This window comes from Anolis sagrei, chromosome 3 (genome assembly GCF_037176765.1).
Source record: "Anolis sagrei isolate rAnoSag1 chromosome 3, rAnoSag1.mat, whole genome shotgun sequence".
Classification (NCBI taxonomy): domain Eukaryota; kingdom Metazoa; phylum Chordata; class Lepidosauria; order Squamata; family Dactyloidae; genus Anolis; species Anolis sagrei.
Window position 1 is genome coordinate 39,456,911 of NC_090023.1, and position 10,661 is coordinate 39,467,571.

Genomic DNA, 10,661 nt, shown 5'->3' on the forward strand with positions numbered 1-10,661 from the left:
GAAAACCTAGAATTTATAGATTATAATATTGGAGAAACAAATGATAATTAATACAATTATTACGAAATTGTAATTTTGTTTGTATTTTTGCATTTGTAAAAAAATAACAGGCAGGCATTTTAGGTATCATTCTAGTTGGGTAAATAAAATGAAAATGACCATATAGCCCAAAAAATCCTACAACAACCAATGAAAATGTGGTTTGTACAAGATTATGGTTCTGCCAATCATCTTCTTTTAACTTGGCGTTTTGCTAATCCACAGTGAAATAGGGCAGATGGGATAAAACTGACCAAACTCTCCTCTTAAGCATGGAGTTCAATCTTATCAGAATTCTTTGTAAACAGTGGCTGGTTGGACTGTATTCCCTCTGGGTCTCAGTCTGTCTCAGAAGAGAAAGAGAAAGCAAGAGATCAGGGATGCAAAACTGAAATGGATGTCTTACCTCCCACTGATTCATCCCCTAATTTGCAATTCAATTTGAGAAGAGATGGAAACGGTTACCACCATGCTTCTAAAGGGTCACCAGGTTGCAAGGCAAGGAAAGAAAATACAAGGGTGTTGTGAGGGAAATCAGGAATGGATGGGAGGAAAAGTCAGTGCTGTCCTTAATCATTGCCTTAGGGACATTGTCAAGATCACATCTCTAGCAAGCCTGACAAAGTGGCAGAATCCCGCATGTCTGACATCAGCCCCATTTACTTGTCTGTTGAAATGGTCTACTGATGTGAACACATTTTATTCAAAGGAAATGAGACCCAATTGTGTAATCAAAGGCTCACACAAGGGAAACCTACAGCTCTATGTTGAAAGAGTTTATTCTACATTCTGAACTGAGTTTTTCCATGTACATATAATAGTGTGGCATATCATGCAGATATGTCATGCTTTGTAGATATCTAAATGTCTTCTGCTGGGCTGGCAAATATTGGGAAATTTTATAATATGCTATATTTCAGAAATATCCTAAAGGCACCCAATCACTTCTGATCATGAAAGCTAAAGAAGATCAGCCCTGGTCAGTACTTGGATGGAGGACCACTAATGAATATTAAGTGCTTTAGGCTCACCTCTGAGTATTCCTCGCCTACGAAAAAGCTATGCAATTCATGGGGATGCAACACATCGTTCAAGAAGCTCTGACCCAAATAGAAATGAGATCAAAAGCTATTTAAATTAAAAGAGCTGTTGCATGGTGTTTTAGAAATTAGAAAGGTTTAAATCCAATGTCCCAACAGTGTAGCTAAATATCCATATGCCATGACCTATGCCATGCTAAGCAATAACCAGAAGACATTGAATGGAAGGTAGGAAGAATCTACTGCCACAAAGCAGCAAGAAAAGAAGATACAAGGACTGCTCTTTTCAGGCCCCATCTACACTGTGATATAAAATCTACATTATCTGCTTTGAACTGAATTATATGAGTCTACACTGCCATATAATCCAATAATCTGAATTTTATGGTGGTGTAGAAGGGTCCATAGTGCTACACAATGGAAGCCAGACATCGGAGTATCCCCTAGAGAACTTTACCTGGATGCTATTCAGATGACACTTCAAATTGGGGGCGGGGACAGGAGTGGGGGTGGGTGAGGATAGGAGACGGTAGACTTCATTTCATTGACTTTCAGTTATGCAACACAGTTCTACCTCCCTGAGCATTGACAATCTGTCTATTATGGTCTAGCTGGGACAGAAGAAGTTGCCTTTGTCCTCTAGACATCCAACACAAGTAAACTACTGCAGTGGTGCTTTATGCTCTGCTACTGTTTAATAGGAACTTGGCCTAAGACTCTATTTAGAGTGACAAATTTGAGATGGTTTGTGTCTCTACTATCACAGGCACAACTTTTCCTGCAGCCAAAGAAAAATCTGTGTGGAAAGAGGTACTGGATTCCTCCATCCACAATGCCTGAAAAGGTTGGCTACCTCCAGTTAGGCCAGCATAAGCCATCAAAATAATGCTGGCCTTAGTGCTCCATAAGAAGGACTCTGTTGAAATGCACAGAGAGTAGAAACCAGAAACATAGTTTGCAGTGGTGGCCCAAAACATTTTGTTTTCTGAAGTGAGCAAACATTCATGCAAACCAGGTTACAAACCAGGTTACATGGTGCCCCAAACCAACCTACTGATCTGGCATATGAGACACAAAATTGCTTAAGTAGATATCACCCTAAAAGTAGAAATGCAATAATAGTAAAGCAAATAAGTAAGCCTTTGCTACCCTTTCATGATATCCAAAATTTGCTTCCTGAGGCAACTGCTTCACTTTAACCTAAGGCAGAGCTGGCTCTGCTTCCTTTGTTTGTTTTTTCTTAGTAAAAAGGTTCCTGGCCTTTTTTGAGGAAAGCTTTGTCTTCACAGGATAATGGACCTGCTTATTACAGTTTGTGTGCATCCATCCATTCATTCTGCTTTACTGGTTGTTCACATTTTATCCAATAGTAATTGCAGTTTTTCTTTCACCATCTGTTCCTTTATTTATCACACTTCCAGTGCAATATCAAAACCTGTTAGATTTTGCATTTGAACTAAGCTGCATTTGAATGATGCATTGGCAGCCCAGTTTCAGTACATGTTTTAAAATAGATGTTGTCCCAGTATATTGTGAGGGTATCACTATTTAAGGTGCAATTGCCTGATTCCAAACTATGATGGGATCTAAAACAGAATATAGGGACTATCAATTCCTATGAACAGCCAAGAAACAAACACAAATGGGTCATGCTAAGGACAGGCGTAAGGAAGCCCCTTCTTAAATGTGGCATCTTAAATTAATTTTGGCTACTATAGAACCATTTGTGTCAGTGCAACCATATATATCTAATAGTTGGCATTAATCTTTCATAATGTGATTACATCCCCTAGGCAGCATATCACTAAGTGCCAAACATCACTGTAGTTATGCAGAACCAGCCACATGCTGCGAGGTTGTCTTTTGCTTGTGTAAGGGTACAATTTCAGAATGCTAGCCCGGTCCTTTAGCTATTAAATTTACCCAAATTTTACACATGGATCTATTAAATAATGAAAATATGAGATATGGGTTTCGTTTTGTTTGCTTTTAAAAGGCTAGTACTTTCTCTTCTTGTTGTTTATAATCATGAAAAGTCTTATCTCTGTTTATATTTTAAAGTGCTGTAGATATTTTTTAAAACCTCTGTATTTGGATTACAGCTCCCAGGGTTCTCCACCCTGCAGAAGATTCTGGCAAAGTTAGACCAAAACGAAGCAACTTTCCCAAGCTCTGCAATCTTGTCATAATTCATAGGATGCTCAGTTGAGATAAGATGAGATTCATAGGCTACGTCTTTTCAGTCAATCATGTTCTTGAAAGGTGACATGTCCAATATTATTTGGCTTTGTGAACATCAATAATCGCATGTGCTTTTAGTTTCCAGATACTACTAGTGGGGATTCAAAGGCTTTGTTTAAATTTACGTTTTTGCTACAAAATTCATTTGTATGGTTTATATTTCAGTTATCAAAATAGCTATCTAGTTCTAGCAGCTTCTTATTACCTATGAAAGTAAGGAAACCATTTTGCTATGGTGTGATCATGTGAACTATTGTGTGCAAAGCTTCTCTACTTAACAGAGCAACAATCAGGTGAGAAAACCTCTAATCAGCCTGGACTTAATATTAATATACAAGTGAATAAAAGAATCAGGTGAATAGAATCAATTGCAGGAGTCAATCTGATTTCATTTTTACCCCCCTCCTAGTCAAGCAATGTTTAGCCCCATGGCCATTGCAACTGTAGTCATTGTTGTCCAACAGTAGAGATGGAAAAATATTCCATTTTCAATGTGTTGTTGAAATTGGGTTTTAGGGTTGTTGTATAGAATAACAATAGCGGTGAGTTTGGGGTTTTTTTCCTATGGGAAATCAACTATGCCAAAATATGTGGGGGTTTCCACAAAATACTTTTTGTCTTATACATTTGTTTTCTGTGCAGGGGACAGTGCATTTGCACAGGAAGGATTCCTGGCAAAATGATAAGTAAGACTGTACAAAATGCTTCCCTTTTCCAAAGGGTCAATAGTGTTCTAAGACTGTGGGAGATTGCAATATAGATGGGGGTCTGTGTCTGAATACAAACACATTTCTTCTCTGTAGAAAACTCAACAGAGAATATTGCTATCATTATGATCTTTGGAATGGCACAACCTTGTTAGAAGTCATAACCTTTTGGAAAAATGATGCCATTATGAACCGCCCTCAGTCCCCTTTGGGGTTGAGAAGGGTAGTATACAAATACTGCAAATAAATACATTAAATATATAACCTTTTGAGAAATGGCATTCAAAACCATTCTGGGAAAATCAGGAATCACCCTAAGAAGAGTTTAAAACTCTCTTGAGTCAGGCTTCTCCTTAGTGGTAAATATCCACTAATATTCATGCAAGGCAATTAGGTCTCTTAGCTGTTAAGCTGATATACCTAGATATCTATTAGGGACAAAGATATGCCAGTGCACAATGGAGAAAAAGAGGAGTTTCAGAAGTGTTTTTTCAGTTGTTAAAAAAATCTACTCCTCCTTAAAACATATTGGTTTAAATCATGCTCTCTACCAAAGTCTACCAAAAAAAGTAGACTTCTTTAAAAATAACACAGTTGGTTTACTCACAAACTTCATGTATTCAGCATACATGTACATTGCTTTATCAGTCCACTTACAGATAGCAGTTGAAGTTGTTTCTCTGTGTAGGTAACACAGGGCATCTTTCTTAGAATCTTAACAGTACATAGTCGAAAGCATCTCTCTGTTCTGAGAGTCTAGTGGAATCTCTGTCTATTCTAAAAGTCCAATGGAGTCTGAGATCTTAAAATGGAGTCTGAGATGAAGAAGTCCCAGATTTGAATCAAGGAAAACTACATACCAATATACAGGGTTAGTCAAAATGAATAGGCCAATAAGAAAATTAATTGTAGCCGAATGTATGTTTACTGTAACCAAACCACAGCTACGTAGCGACAGATAAACTATCAAAGTTTTTTTTGAGCAACACACATGTACGTTAATGCCGCTAGGCGTCGCTAGGAGTCGCTGTTTTCAAAATGGCGGAATCAGGCAAAGAGAAGGCGTTATGTGTGATGACATTTGCTAAAACAATGTCAGTAATTACGGTCCAGCGAGAATTTCGAGCCAAGTATGGCAAGGAACCACCTCATCGACATTCCATTGCGAGGTGGGTAAAGCAATTTGAGGAGACGGGCTGCTTATGCAAGGGTAAAACCACAGGACGACCGCGTGTCTCCGAAGACACAGTGGAATCCATTCGTGCATCCTTTCAACGAAGTCCCCAGAAGTCGACAAATCGTGTTGCCATGGAATTGAACGTTCCGCAAAAAACTGTGTGGCGCGTGTTACGCAAACGTTTGCAGTTCAAGCCGTATACATTGCAAATGGTGCAGGCTTTGAAAAAAGGTGACTATTCGAAACGACACGATTTTTGCGAATCAATGCAGCGAAGACTAGAGGAGGAAGGCTTTGCCAACAGACTGGTCTTCAGTGACGAGGCAACGTTTCACCTGTGCGGGAAGGTCAATAGGCATAATCTCCGCTTTTAGGGATCTGAAAATCCTCATGCCGTATTGGAACATGTAAGGGATTCGCCGAAGGTAAACGTTTTCTGTGCAATAACCAACCGTCACGTGTTTGGCCCATTCTTTTTCGCGGAGAAAACCGTAATAGGCATAGTGTACGCTGACATGTTGTCTGAATGGTTGATGCCACAGTTAGAAGAGAAAGTGCCCGATTTCGTATTCCAACAGGACGGTGCCCCTCCGCATTGGCACAACAGTGTACGCGAGTACCTCAACGAACACCTTCCCAGACGTTGGATTGGCCGTGCTGGAGTGACTGATCTTCCATTCCTCCTGTGGCCCCCCAGGTCCCCCGACCTCACACCATGCGACTTTTCTCTCTGGGGGTATGTGTAAGACACTGTGTTCCGACCTCCATTACCGCTGACCTTGGACGACTTAAAACAGCGCATATGTGCTGCATTCGATGCCATTACGTCGGATGTGCTGCAACGGATGTGGAATGAACTGGACTATCGCTTGGACATCTGCCGTGTCACACGAGGCGCCCATATCGAACATCTCTGAAGGTGAGACAAAACTTTGATAATTTATCTGTCGATACGTAGCTGTAGTTTGGTTACAATAAACATACATTCGTCTAAAATTAATTTTCTTATTGGCCTATTCATTTTGACTAACCCTGTATAATACAGTAAGCAATCTGAATTATATACATAACAACTTACTAGTGGAGGCTTGAAGAAAGTTGCTGTTTCCAACATATTGCTACCATTTTTTCTGTCCCTTTCTGTCCTTCACAATCTAAGAATGGGGGTTATTACCAATCCCTGTGTATCAGCCCTAAGTTTCACCATGTTCAGCTTCAAGAAGCATGACAATGGAACAGCTATAAATCAGTAGGCATCTGTATTGGACTCAATCTGAAAGCAGTCCCTTTGATGTCAACATGAGAAGAAAGGTATGAAAGCAGTCTAGTGTCTGCATCTGTGTAATTCAGTGACTAACTTGCATATCATGAAACATGCAATACTGGGAAACAATGGAAAGAATTTAATCCTGTGTGTTGAAACAAAAACAAAAAACCTAAATCCAAAGGTTTTTAAGCTGAGTCTTCCTAGCTTTATTTCGAGAACTAATGGTCATCAATACAGCCTCTGGAATTCCTTTACTTCTGGAAAATAACTCTCTACTTTGGCCCTTTCTACAAAGCTGAATAAAATCCCACACTTTTTGCTTTGAACTGGAATATATGGCAGTGTGGACTCAGATATCACAGTTCAAAGCCGATATTGTGGGATTTTCTGCCTTGATATTCTAGATTATATGGCTGTGTGGAAGGACCATTTGATGAGAACTTTACAAGGCAGGTAACTTTTTAAAAGTTGAAATAGTTAGATCTTCGATTCAAACAGAACGGCAGGCTCTATAAGCACTCACTATCTGAGTTTGCTTTTAGAAGGAATGCCAAAAGACTAAACTTTACCCTCCCCCCAAAAAGTATTAATCAGTACTCAGGTTTTGGAGTAAGAGAAAGAAGCATATGCAAATCTTCTTATGAACCATAAAAATAATAAGGAGAAATCAAAGTAAAGATGTTTTATGAAAAACACATAAAGAAATACCACTGATGACTCATTCAGCAAAATTTGCTGGAGGCTGGGATAGCTCACTCCTTTCATCTTTCTAATGCAATGGTACAGCTTTCAGTTTTTCCTTTGGCAGAACATTTTTTTCTACCTTTCTTCCCAAGGAAAGAAAATTTAAACATGAGTTAAATTACAGTCTGAAGGTAAAAGCACTGTGAGCTCAAATAGTTCTCTGTGTGTGTGGGTACCTAGAGAGTTCCACAAAAGCAGAAATGTGAGGTTAGACTAGCTCTTCCCTGCAATTTTGTTCACAAATTACTGTCTTGAATTTCACATGTATCTTTTTTGAAGCCATTAATGAAATCTTCCTCTTGCAAGATATACCAAATGAGCTCTCTTGTGCAGTATGGTATTCCAAACAATGACAGGCAACTCCTCACTAATCACTACCCCACACACTAGATACACAACCCCAGACAAGTGCTCTTTTTAATCAATGAAATACCAATAACACTATCTTAACCAAGCACACCTTTCCTATGAAAAGTACCTGTATCTTTGGGTTAGACAGAAAATGAGTTGTAGAGATGGAATCGACTATGTCTAAGGGCACATCTACACAAAGATTATACCCAGAAGGGACTGAGGATCAAGTCCATGATGTTTACATGGTGTGTGTGAGGATTAATGAATTTTATTGTGATAGTCACAGACCAAAAGTACAAAGCATTAAAGCATTAAAATTAGAGGGGGGGTTTTAAAAAAAGAAATGCATTAACATTAAGATTTCAAAACACTGAAAGAAGAAGGTCCCCAACATGGTGAGACAGAAATGGAACCTACCATGAGTTGTAGAAATTGAACTTACCATGTCTAAAGGCACATCTACACAAGCACTATACCCAGAAAGGACTGTGTTACATGACGCAGGTGGCCATTTTGCCCTAAATGCATAAAAGGCCACCTAAAATGGTTTTTCCCCGCATTAGGGAACGTTGGGGAATGGTCTGAAGCATCTCTGCACTTCAGGACATGTGTGAACAGCTGAGCCAGTTCTGATTTTCCTGCTTTTTCTCCTCTCTGTGGCACATGGAAAACAGGATAATATTGATCTGTGTTGTTGTTTCATCACCATAACGGTGACCTTGGAGCTCCGTAGAGCTCTTAGCCTTCACTAGGCACCTTTGCTGATGTCATCAAGGGTGCCCGTATGACTCAGAGAGGGGAAGAGGATTCACCTCTTCTTTCCCCTTGCCACACTTAGGTTCATTCCCATGATATGTAGATGTAGATGAGCCTGAGATAGCAACCAATGTTACAATCTGCCATGAGATTGCTATATCTCCGTGGAAGATGCAATTGGTCTGTCATGGGGAACAACTAGATGCTTCTTCCCCTTCTCCTAAAGGACCTGTCGATAGACAAGGACAATGGAATGGAATGGATATATGGACTCTGATATATGGACTCTGACATGAGATAGTTTTTATGATTATTTTATTAGGTATTGATGTTTTATTTTAATTGTTGAATTGTTATATTTTGTATTGTTTGTTGTGTGATTTGGGCATCTAATTGTGCCTTTCCTGTAAGCCGCCATGAGTCCCCCCCGGGGTGAGAAGGGCGGGGTATAAGTAGATGAAATAAATAAATAAATAAATACAGTTCCATATATGGAATTCTTACCCAAGTTGAGCATTTTGGTGCAATATTTCAATTATATTGTATAATATAGGATACAGTATCAAGTCTAAATGTTTCCTATTACAAAATAAATAAAATGAACAATTTTCCATTCTTTTTAAAGTAAAAGCTTTGCACAGCTGGTACACACACACACACACACACACACACACTGGCAGTCCACTAGTTACAAACAAGATAGGTTTAGTAGGTTTATTCTTAAATTGAATTTGTTTGTATGTCAGAACAGGTACATTTTTAAGTGTAATTCCAGATAGCTATTCAAAGCTCCTAGCTAGCACAGGGAAGGGTTAACACCCCCATAGTATTTGCTTTGCTATCTGTGCCCCTATTCAGAAGATTTCAATTCAGGAGTGAGCCCCCAGAGGTGCAATGGGTTAAACTCTTGTGCTGGCAGGACTGCTGACCAAAAGGTCGGCGGTTCAAATCCAGATAGTGGGGTGAGCTCCCGTCTGTCAGCTCCAAGCTTCTCATGCAGGGACATAAGAGAAGACTCCCACAAGATGGTAAAACACTCAGGCATCACCTGGGCAACATCCTTGCAGATGGCAAATTCTCTCACATCAGAAGTGACGTGCAGTTTCTCAAGTTGCTTTTGGCACAAAAATAAAAAGTGAATTCAACTGCGCTATTAACTATGTGTCATTTGTAGGTCAGATGATTGCAACTCAGGGACTGCCTATGTGCGTGTGTCCCCACAACCTACAGCTAAAATAGAAAATTGAAGATTTTATTTGAAGATTTATTGAAAACATTTAGGTGTTTCTGACACAGTAAAGAGTTGTTATTATTGTTTTTATTAAATTATTGCTTCAGAAGCAACATTCTCAGATAATTTTGGTGTTTTCATATTTAAGTTATACAGACTATCACTTGCCAAAACATATTTGTGTGACTTGTTAAAATGAGAGACTGCCTCAGTTTCAATACTTCAGTATCAGAGCTTGGGAAAGTTACTTTTCTGGGCTATAATTTTCTCCAACCCCTCACCACCCTACTCCACTAACATGACTAGATGATGCTAGAATTGTACTCTCAAAACTTAACTTTTTATTACCAAGGTATCAAAATCTACAGCAAGAAAGAATGAGTGCTTTTTCCTATTCCTCTGAGGGCCCTTCCACACTGGGATCAGATCCCAGGATCTGATCCCAGATTATCTGCTTTAAACTGGAATATATGAGTCCCCACAGCCAAATAACCTGGGGGAAAATATAATCTGGGATCAGATCCTGGGAGATAGGGGCAGTGTGGAAGGGCACTAAGTACACAATGCTTCCCCTTTGTTCATACAATGTGGTTCTTGAATTCTCTTCACATTTTATATTGCTAGAATATATATCTAGCAGCTTTTGTTCACATGCAGTAAGGTGAAATCCATCTGTAATATTGGAATAATATGATGCCTTTTGAACATTAATTAAAGTCTGTCTGGGCAGACAATAGCGGGCCATGTAGAAAGTCAAAGGGTATACTGCTTTGGGGGGAATGGCTTTCAGACTGGCTGGGAACATCCCCCACCCTGGCTTGTCTGTGAATTATCTGAATGGATCACAGCAGCACATTTGATCTCATTGTTGGTTTTTATCTCCTTGCTGATTCTGCTCTCCAAACATAGTCAAGGAGCGTGTCTGAAAGGGAAGGAGGGGACGCCAACCAAGCGGAGATGTGCTTAATGCAGATGCCATTAATAAATCACTGATAGTTAAGATATAGATTGGGTGATGGGCAGCAGATGGGAAGGAGGAATGTCAAATTGCTTTTCTCATATAGATTATTGGATTAACAAGGAAGCAGCGGGTGTGTGGCAAACC